The following is a 10,246-nucleotide window of genomic DNA, read 5'->3' as shown; positions in this document are numbered from 1 at the left end:
AAAGTAAAGTCACTTTCAGTGTGCCTCGGTTTATTTTATTTTGTCAAACATGTTATCTTAGTTACATAACTTTCCATCACAGTCTAAGACGAGATTAACTCTGTGTCGACTGGTATTAAAGGTTCCCTTAGCTCAGATTAATATAGTCAACCTTTATTATACGTTATGATGTCATTGTGTTACTTTCTATAAGTGTTGTAGTCAAGACCAGACTAATCAAGACCGAGACCAGATGCTCCAGGATCGAGACATTTAAGGAACCAGACTATTTCTCTGACAGTCAGACATTCAGGTAGCAACAAGAGGAAGCGGCAGCTAATGCTAATGCTGATGTTAGCTCAGCTTGTTTTTAGGTCAGGGACCAAGGGACCCTTCAGTGAACGAGGTCAGGACCAATCACGATGGTAGAAATCGTTTTAAATCCATATTATAGTATCGCCTTCAGTTGTTAAATAATAATAATATGTATGCTTTTGTCAAGTATCACAGAAGAACTCAGCGGAGTCTGAGGTTTTAGAAGAGAAGTAAAAAACAGATCAGAACATTTTTACACGTGCAGAAAGTTCACTCTCATGTCATACGGCTTAATGTGTGAATACATTTCTTCTATAACTACCGTTCATTTCTCGACACACATTCATGCACATGTACATTTAGTATGCATACTTTCTCTTGTCAGTTACCAGGCTATTGCATTTCTGTGAATAGAGCAGATGTCTTGCAGAATCTTGGATTACATCCAAGAAGGAAGAATCCACAGTAGAGCCGTCTCCATGTCTGCAGCCTGCTCAGCTACACTACATTAGTTTGTGTGAAGTATTGCAATAAGCAGTTCAAGGTTTTCTTTATTTAATTTTTTTAAACCTCTCTCTTACTGCCATTATGTCGCTTCTTTTTTTTTTTTCGCATTGCCTCTCTGTGTTTGGTGAAGTTAGTGACCGCTGGCGTCCTGCTGGCTCAGCTTGGCCTGAGAAGTCTTGCCTTGCGCATGCATGGGTGACATGTCTGGCATGCCACTGCTGGCTCTTTCTGAAACCACAGAGAGTGTGTGACTGGCAGGCCATGTTTCCTCGTGTCTCCCAAACCCCCTGAAACAGCCATCACTCCGAGAGGATGTTTTCAGTCTCCCTGGCCCCGTATACCCCATGCTGCCGAGAGAGAAGGTCAAGTTTGGCCCATCAGTCACTGACCAAAGGGCGGGGCCTAGCAGCTGGTGGCCATCAACGACCGTTATGATGCTCAGTATGTCCCAGCGCGATCATATGTCAGGGTTTCATAGCTGACTTTGGTTGAATGTACTCTTTAAAAACTGTAAAAGATAGAAAAATACAGTAAACTTCTGAAAACATGAGCATGTACTAACTTTAAATAATGACATGTAGGTAAACTCTAGCATCAATCTTTTGATGTAGCTCTATATGAATAACACATTTTTGACCTCACATGAAGATTGCTTCACACACACGGGTCACATGTTTGTGCGCTGACACATTCAGAGTTCAAAGACAGAAGCCCATGAGGTGGTCATGTGTGTGTTTACCCAGGTTTGGGTCAGTGTTTTCAGGTGCGAGTACACCTTTACATGCCCTTCTTTCACCACTCACTGACGCACACACCCCATTTACACCCAATCCTACACCTTCATTGACGCACACTTTTCCCCCTGCTGTTGTTTTAGCAAGGGGGGGAGAGAGCAGCAATGGTCTGGAACGAGGCCTGTTTTTTAAGTGCGGGTCAAACTTTGGCCAGGCCTGAAGGCGGCAGCCATCCGATCCCCTCCCCGAGGTGCCTCTGGTCCGGGACCCGTTTGAACCTCCACCTGCTGAGAGAACTTCACTTTAGATACATTGTTCAGGCCTCTGTGAAGACCGTGGCGTGGAGGAGGGACGTTTGCGTTAAAGTCAACACTGTGGGATCAGGCCGCCCTTTGTACTGGGCTTTGAGGGTGACCTCCTTTCTTGGACCATGAAGAGTCCGGCTGAAGTGCAGTAACTCATGTGGTCAAACACATGGACCAGGTTTTACTTTTTTAAATGGACACCTTTAGGAATATGTTGGAGTTTTTGATTATTTTAATTGCAGCAAACAGCGTTAGACTTCCTAAATTACTTTTTCAAATGCTTTGGTGTCATGAATGATTTTCAGCTTTAGAAACTAAAACTGAGCCAATTTAGGAAAAGCATGCATTTGGTAACAAGACCTTTAACGCATCAAATACTCTAAGAAAAATGAAAGGAATATTTTTATTCCTAATTGCACATGTGGTTTACTGACATGGTTTCATTACATCTCTATTTTCATAAAAATGGGGCCCAGGTGTTCTGGTCTTCATTTGTAGTTTGTGTGGTATCGTAGGTGTACTCAAGAACAGAAACAGTCTTTCTGGAGACCAGGGGGGGCGGGACCATCTGCTTAGACGTCATGTCATTTAACACCAACTTCATTCTCACTTCTGAAATTGTTGGTTGGACTGGAAATGATGGCAACTCTAAAACCAAAAAAACAAGTCATGGGCCGGAAGACATTTATTATCATTAACCTTAAGGCTGCACCACAAGCCTCCAAAAAGGTTTGTTATTGATACGAGAGACTGTACTGTGGGACGACAGCAGCCAATGGGCTCTGAGAGTGGATTTAGTCCAACCAATGTGAACAAAATGAAGGAAATGTGGAGGACCCTGAGAGACAACTTGAGGCTGACACCAAAAAAACAAGTAATCCCCATTAGTTTCCAGATTTACTAGACTTTACATCTTTGCAGCCCCGTACGACAAGGTCTCTTAAGATCGTTTCCTGTCATGGTAAACATGTTTTAAGTCTGGTAAAAAAAACAAAAAAACATTTTGGCCTCAATAGCTAATTTCTTCGCTCTTAAAAACAGTTTGTGGGACATTTTGTTATAAATCATCCGGCTAAGAGTGATGCATCATTTTGCATAAATCTGCTTGGTTGCCTGACAGGTGGTCGTAGTGTAGCTGTATGCTAGGAGGTTTAAGACCCGCCTCAGTCGCCTGTTGCTAGGTGATTGAAAGTTAGGTGGAGATAGCTTTTATGACGACTGCCATCACTGGGCTTTAAAACACCTGGATGGGGCGCTGGTGGTGCAGTGGTTAGTGCACACGCCCCATGTATGGAGGCTGTAGTCCCCCAAGAAGCCCAGGTTCGACCTGTGGTTCGACTAATTCCATGTTTATAGCAGTCTATGATTTTAACCCATGTGATGAAATGTGGAAGGTCAGAGGCGACATCATGCTGAATTATTCCAACTGATGCAATAAAAAATATTTAACAGTATCTTGTTTTTTAGGGAACGCGTGAAGAGGAGAATGTTTATTAATCTGACATTTCTTTTAATTGTGTTTTTTTTTTTGCATCATGCAGCAGAATGCACGGCCTGCTGTCTAAATAAAGCGCCACCCCTGGCTGCACGCTCAGGTTGTGTGTGTTGTTTTCTGCCTGTGTGCTCTCTCTACTTGTCTGAAGGGGCAGGATGAGGAGTCATCCATCTCCAGCTAACAGCCACCAGTCTGGCCCCATGCTGGAGCCCCAGAGAGAGGAAGCCATCGCTCACAGCACAGGAGCACATTCCCTTGAACACGGGGGGGGGGGGGGGGGGGGGGACAAGGCCGTTTAACCCATCAAGGCCCGGCCTACTTCTCTTAGCTCTCACATGCTACTTTGTGTATATATATGTGTGTGTGTGTGTCCTATATGTTTGTCATGTCTGTGTGTATGTTAATGCATGCACAGTCATTAGCGCTAACGCCCTCCTGTTTGTGTTGGTGGGCTCGTCCCCGCACTGCGCCTGCCGGTAAGTAGTTAAATAGCCATCCTGGGGGTCAGACCACATATATGGAAGCACAACACATCCCTCACATCCGCCCACCTCCACACCTCTCCTTGATCCTCAATATATAATTCCTAGAGCACCCACCCCCCCCCCGTCTTCACGTCCTACCGGCATGACGATGGCATCCCTGGACACTCAGAGTCTCGCAGTATAACCAGCCTGAGGAATTGACACTCGGAGTGTTTCTCCACACTTTTTCTAATGGCATTGTGAGCCCCCCGCCTCTGCCGGGATGGAAGGTGTTTAGCACCTCACTGTTTTTACTTTGACAGAGGAGGGGACACTTGCACTCCCAGGGCTATATAGGCCAGGACCAGTTCCACTGTTATCATTTCCACAGTGGGCACGCTTCCTACCATCGAATCACACTGGTATTTATGGGTGTGGGTGGGAGGGGGGGTATGTTAGCAAACAATGCTAGCTCTGTGAGCCAGGGCTTTTGTTTGAAGTTGGTAAAATTGAACCCCCTGACACTTCACTTCTTGGGAGACAGCGAGGTGGAAAGCACAATCTGTGTATGAGCAAATGTGTTAGACAGACAGATGTGTGATAAGAGAGATAATGGTTGACCATGCACCATTACAGAAACAGAAGTGTCTCTGAGGAATGAGGAAACAATGAAGGAAACAGGGGAAATGAGAGAGAGGTCTTGCGTGGTGAATACATGATGCACCGAAGCCGTCGGAGGAAGGAGACGATGGAGAACTGAACGGGTAGTTAGGTCAAGAAATGAAAGAAAATGGAGTCGATACAGGTTAGGCAGAATGACTTTTAAACAATAAAACTGACGACCCTTGTCTGAAGAGGTAAAGTGTGGATGCTGTGAGCCACGACCAAAAAAGCTATTGTTGACTAACGTCTACAGGGTGCGTTAGCCTTGACCCCTGCCGGCTGGAAATGAGAAATCAGAGTAAAGATAGGAAGCAAAATATGAATTACAGATAAACATGTGCGATGGAAAAGAGAAAGAAAACGAGTCTCTGCACATGTCAATTCTCTCAACGATCGCGCCGCTGGTAAGTGTCTTCAAGCGATGGGAAAGTGAAGCGACACACAAGCGGCGCTCTCTCGCTGACAGAACGGCATTCTGGGGGGAAAAGACAGACTGCAAAGGTCATAATTATTTTTGGTCATGCTGCTCCTCACTTAACAGATGGAGACAACCTGAGTCGACATTTTTCAATTAAAAAAAAGAAGAGAACACAAACAAACAGACGGGGGAAGAGGAAAACACACACGCTCACACGCTCGCGCTAAAAACGTACACACACAAGCTGGGAAAAAACGGAAATGACCTTGAAGACCTGATACCTCATTAAAAGTGATGCTCCAAGCCTGCAAAGAGGCTAATTAGACAAATCCTGCTCACACTTAGCAGTGGTATACATAATACAGGGGGGGGGGGGGGGGGGTGTCAGAGGTGAGAGAGAGCATATAGTGTGTTACTTAAATGTTGTGAGAAGCCCGATACAAGAGCAAATATCTGAAACAGGAGGTTGAACTGATATTGTAAGTGTTAAATAAACATGGTGACACCTGTACAGTAACATATGGAGGCTTTAGTTTTTAGATGCTAGCTGCTTAATGCTACATAAGAAGATACACGCTGACGACTTACACTTAAGGAGCTTTTCAGTTAAAATGAATTTGAGTCCGTTTGTGAAGTAAAAGGAGTTAAATTATGGAATTATCTTGATAATCACTTAAAATGTTGCTCAACTATCATTCAATTTAAAAGAATGTATAAAGACAAGGTTCTGGGAAATGATGAATATATTGAGTTAATCTAACTGATTGTTTCTATATTGTTGATGTATTTTTTTGTTTTGTAAAAGAAAGAGAAAACAACAGGTAATCTTATTCTGTTAAACAGTATCTTGTGTTATTAGGAAAGGGGGGCAGGTATTATAAGTTTTCTTCTTCCTGCTCCTGTTTGCTCATGAACAGTGTTTCAGGATTATGAGAAAATATTTCTGGTTGTGTTTTATTGTGTTGAAACCAAACACTGAAATGAGCAAATAAATCAAATATGAAATTCAATTAAATTAAGTATTTAGTGTTCGTTTGCTCTGGTGTGAAAGCTGTCAATCAAACCCGGCTGCGGGTCGTGGTCCGCTAACATTCTGACTCTGGTGCGGTTTGTTGTTGTAGTAAGAATGTGAACCGACCTCGATCTGACCCAACTGCAGGACACATTGCAGCTTTCTTGGGGGGATTAAACCAGTTACCATAGCAATGATCCTCTCTCACCATCACTGCTGATGTGCTAAAACCTGTTAATTATCGCTTGCTAGACGGCTACAAACATGTAAACCATTTCAAGATCCAACCACTGCGGTAGCCACAATCTACGCATCTGTCAGACCGCCGACAAAGTGACAGCGAGTTTTACAATCTCACTGAATTCTTCACTCATAAAGATCCACCGATCGGCGTGCAGAGCAACATAACTATCGATACAGAGGGAAGCAGAATTTAACTTGTGTAACCATAGCAACAAAGAGCTTAGAGGTTGTGGGCACCGTCGGTGGACACAGGCCAAGCGTCACATCTAAAAGGCTTTCTGGGGAATATTAACTGAAATATGACACTTGGATTAAAAAACTGGGAATATGCTGATGATGTCGCCGAAAATATATCGATGAGCAATCGGTTCTCAGATTGTCCGACCTTTAAGACCAAACCATTTATCTTTATTCACATATATGCCGATTCAATGGATTGAATGGCTTTAATTTGGTCATTTTTAACCCTTTCACAGCAAAGAAAACACGACAGAGCAATATGAGTAATAAGAAGTTGTGTGATTGACAGCAGCGTGGTGGTAAACATCATCTCAAGCTGACAGCCCCCGAGAACTTAGCCAGACGGTGACAGCCATCACAGAGACACATGCACACATGAAAGGCCTTTGTGTTATGAAGCCCCTCTACTGAGACAGAAGAGGACATGTTGTTCTCAGTGAGAAACAGACATTCAGAGAGAGAGAGTGTGTGTGTGTGTGTGTGTGTGTGTGCGACGGCACAAGGAGTGCTGATTTAGACATAGCCAACCCAAACACAGATGCCCCAGTCCTTCACTTCCTGTGGGTAACAGAAGGAGACACAATGTGTTCAAGAGGCCGGAGCTGACAAAGGGATTAATCCGATGACAACAAATGTTGCAATATCTGGCTGCAAGAAAAATACATATCATATGTTTTCTCTGCTGCACCGACACAGACGAAAGTGCAGAAAGAAGTCAGAAAAATAAATCACAAGAGAAGCTCACATTTTATTATTTTTTTTAAAGGGAGAAAGTCGGTAGTTTGCTGCCATGGCTGCACGAGTGTCACATGTTTTATCACCAACATTACCTTCAAAAAATGTCATCCCTCTCGCTCTGGGAATGAATCTGCAGCAGTGATTTTTTTTTTTATTGACATATAGTATCTCGCACTGCTAATCTGTCAATCTCACTATTATCTCTTGCTTTCTCACCATTGTTGGATCGCACATCTTTCTCTCTTTCTCTATCTTTTCCTGTGTCTGCCCCCCCTCGCCTCCTCTCGCTCACACCCTGTCTGAATGTTGTTTCAGGCGCTGATATGAACCTGTGAACATCTGCCTGCGATACAGTGGGAGGAACAGAGACGAGAGAGACTGAGATGAGGTTGAGTTCATGTGAACCACCCGCAGCGCCGGACTGTTACGGCCATCAGTAAATCTACCATCTCGCCCGCTATCAAAGGTTCACTCTCTCTGCCTCGGTTACTATCTGTGTGTGTGTGTGTGTGTGTGAGTGTGTGCGCGCCCATTTTCTCTGTGTTTTCTTTAGTCTGTCTTCATGTGTGTTTTCTTCCCAAATAACATAATCCCATAAGAGGCTGCGAGAGACATTTTTTGAGGATAAGGGGGAGAAAAGGAGAGGGAAAAAATGATGGCAGTGAAGAGAGAAAAGGCGATCAAGGGAAGGGGAGGGCAGGAGTGGAGCAGGAGAAAAAAGCATTAGTAGTTCCAGCCAGCTGCCAAATGATGCCCTTGATTGCCTCTCTTCTTGTGCAGAAACAGAAGGTGTGAGGGGTGATTAGGCCTGGGCCCGATCCCTGATGAACAGATGTTAATAACAAAGCCCATGTTCATTGTGGTTAATAGCCAAGCGCGCCAGGGCTGGCTGCTGAGGCTAGGGGAAAAAATCTGCCTCCATAGCTCTTCTCCTCCCCTCTGCCTTCATGGGAGAGAGATAGGCTCCCTCTACTAATGTTTTGGCTGTACACTAACGTAATGAGCATGGTATTTGCAAGAAAAGGTAATGATAATCAGTCACGGGGGCAGAAAAAAAACAAAAAAACACAGCAAATGATGGTGCGTCGCATTCAGGAGATAGAGGAGCTCAGGGTTTGTGCTGTTAACTTTTAGTTGATGATCGCCTTTTGATGATATCAGAGATAAAGGGGTTTGTTAATAAAGCTCGGCTGCATGGCGGAAATCACTGCTTGCCTCATCTTTGATCCTATTAGGGCCGTTGTCTTTAGGCGGTAAAGAAAACAGCTATAATGTTTCTACACAACACTTAGCATGTAAAGCTAAATCATCAGGTTAGAGATCATCTTCATGTTCCATTAAAGAAGACATGTAGGGGTTACAGGTCAGGCTGCAAAGGGTTAACAGTGGGCCTGCACGATGTGAGAATAATATGCATGATGCGATAACATTGTTCCTGAAGAAGTGGGTATACTCTTACTTTTGTCCCGTCCAGCAGAGGGTAAACATCCTCGGGTTTAAACAGTGACATGTGCGACTACTCTTGTACATTTAGTCCGTGTTTACCGGCCAATTAGAGACAGAGTATCGAGGGTAATCCCTTCAATGGCAGCATCCTCCTGAATATTTGTCAATCAATTAAAGGTGTGAATCAAAGGGGATTAAGAAGTGGTTTACCCTATGGAGCTGAAAAAAATAAGTGGGTATACTCTGTCCCTGCACTCCACACCTCTGGATATAAGGAGTGATAAATATAAGCAAAAATGAAAGAGGGGATATTTGCTCGTACTAGCAACAGTTTCCACGTCTGTCTGCTGTTCTTCATGTCTCTCACACGACACCTGTGTTTGCATCTGTCCCAGTTGAATCGGAAAAAAAAATCTTCAAAGTTTCTACATTTAAAGGTGTAATATGTCGAATTTTTAAACTCAAATATCAAAATTAATTTTAAAAAATTGACTAAATTTATGTTTTTTTTTGTTTTTTCAAATATCAAATATTTCCAACAGTTATGAAAGCCAGAGAAATCCTTAATTCTATAGTTGTAATGGGACATGTCTTGCCGTGGAGGCCGCCATGACATACACAGTACATTGCTATCGTTACCATGGAAACATTATGTGTTACAAAGGTCAAAGGTCGCTGCATGAGGAAGCGTGAGTTGAAAGCTGCCGTACTGTTGCTGTTTGTGCTGCTGTGATAAAAACATCATGTAAATTATTATTAGCTCGTCTGTAAACATATTCTCCTCCTCAGGTCGGTTTCCCTCGCTCGTCTTGACGTAAACATGCCAAGTGAGAAATACGTATTTTTCGTATTTATTGTGATAAATAGAAACTTTTGGGAGGATTTTATTGCGTTTGCAAATATCACAAAAAAAGGATGAAATTGCTATTAATTGTGCAGATCTAAATAACAGTGTGTGTAAATACATCATCCATGTTTATAGAATTAAAAAAAGGCGAGTAACAACATCTCCCAATCCAACGCCACATCCTTCCTGCTGAAGATTACACAGTACTCTTATAAAACATTCAAACGCAATTAATTATTAAAGCGAAGCAGATGTTGCTAATTGAATACTTTTGCATTGTTTCCATTGCCGATGGAAAAACTTCCCATTTTCTTCCTGAGTACGTGTACGCGCCGCCGCCGCTTCTCTCCCCTCTCTGTGTACCCAGCGTGAGAAGAAGACTCATCTCGCACTCAAATATCTCCGTGGGGAATGGAAAGATGGCAGAGACGCATGCCGAGGCCACTCCTTTTTTTTTTTTTCCTCCCCTCGGGGTCGTGGAAAGAGAAAACATTGGCACCAGTGACGGGGGGAAAAAAAGTGACATTTTCTGCACCCTGAACACACCTCACATTGATGCTTTGTCTGAAATAGATAGAAAGGAGGTGTAATGAATGTGTCTTGGTGACACAAAGACATGCAACCAGGGCATTGTGCAATCTCAGCTCTGGAGGATTCTGACTGCTTAGCTTTTTCTTTGCAGAGGGGCCGGCTGTTGATGTTGTTTAGATTCAGAGGGGTCGGAGGGAAATTTGCAGAAACAGGGGATGATAGTTTGGACTAAAGAATCCATTTCTAAAAACGTCTCTTTATGCTATCTCAGTCAATCACACACCACATTGAAAAGTATTTTTCCATGAC

Source organism: Labrus bergylta, chromosome 20 (assembly GCF_963930695.1).
Source record: "Labrus bergylta chromosome 20, fLabBer1.1, whole genome shotgun sequence".
Classification (NCBI taxonomy): domain Eukaryota; kingdom Metazoa; phylum Chordata; class Actinopteri; order Labriformes; family Labridae; genus Labrus; species Labrus bergylta.
This window is presented reverse-complemented; position numbering follows the sequence as displayed.